The sequence below is a fragment of the Rhinoderma darwinii genome, chromosome 10 (assembly GCF_050947455.1).
Source record: "Rhinoderma darwinii isolate aRhiDar2 chromosome 10, aRhiDar2.hap1, whole genome shotgun sequence".
Classification (NCBI taxonomy): Eukaryota; Metazoa; Chordata; class Amphibia; order Anura; family Rhinodermatidae; genus Rhinoderma; species Rhinoderma darwinii.
Genome location: NC_134696.1, coordinates 17,766,832 through 17,767,123, shown reverse-complemented (window position 1 = coordinate 17,767,123; position 292 = coordinate 17,766,832).

Here is a 292-nt window from a genome sequence, read left to right as displayed (position 1 = left end):
AAAATAGCCCTCATATATATGTCAAATTCAGATCCCTACACTCAGAGGAACTACCTGGGATTGGCTATTGGCTAAAAACATGGGCCTATTATAGTGGTGTTTGATATGCCCTGGTTGGTAAATGTCTGCACAGGTGAATGCAGGTAATATTATATTTCTAGGGGATTCCTGCAAGGACACATGATCACTTTTATGTTTCTCTATAGAAATACAACTGTGTAATGGGAGGAGTACGCTTCATTATCATATGAACAGCCTCCTCTCAGTGACATCACCAGCCAGTGAACTGGAG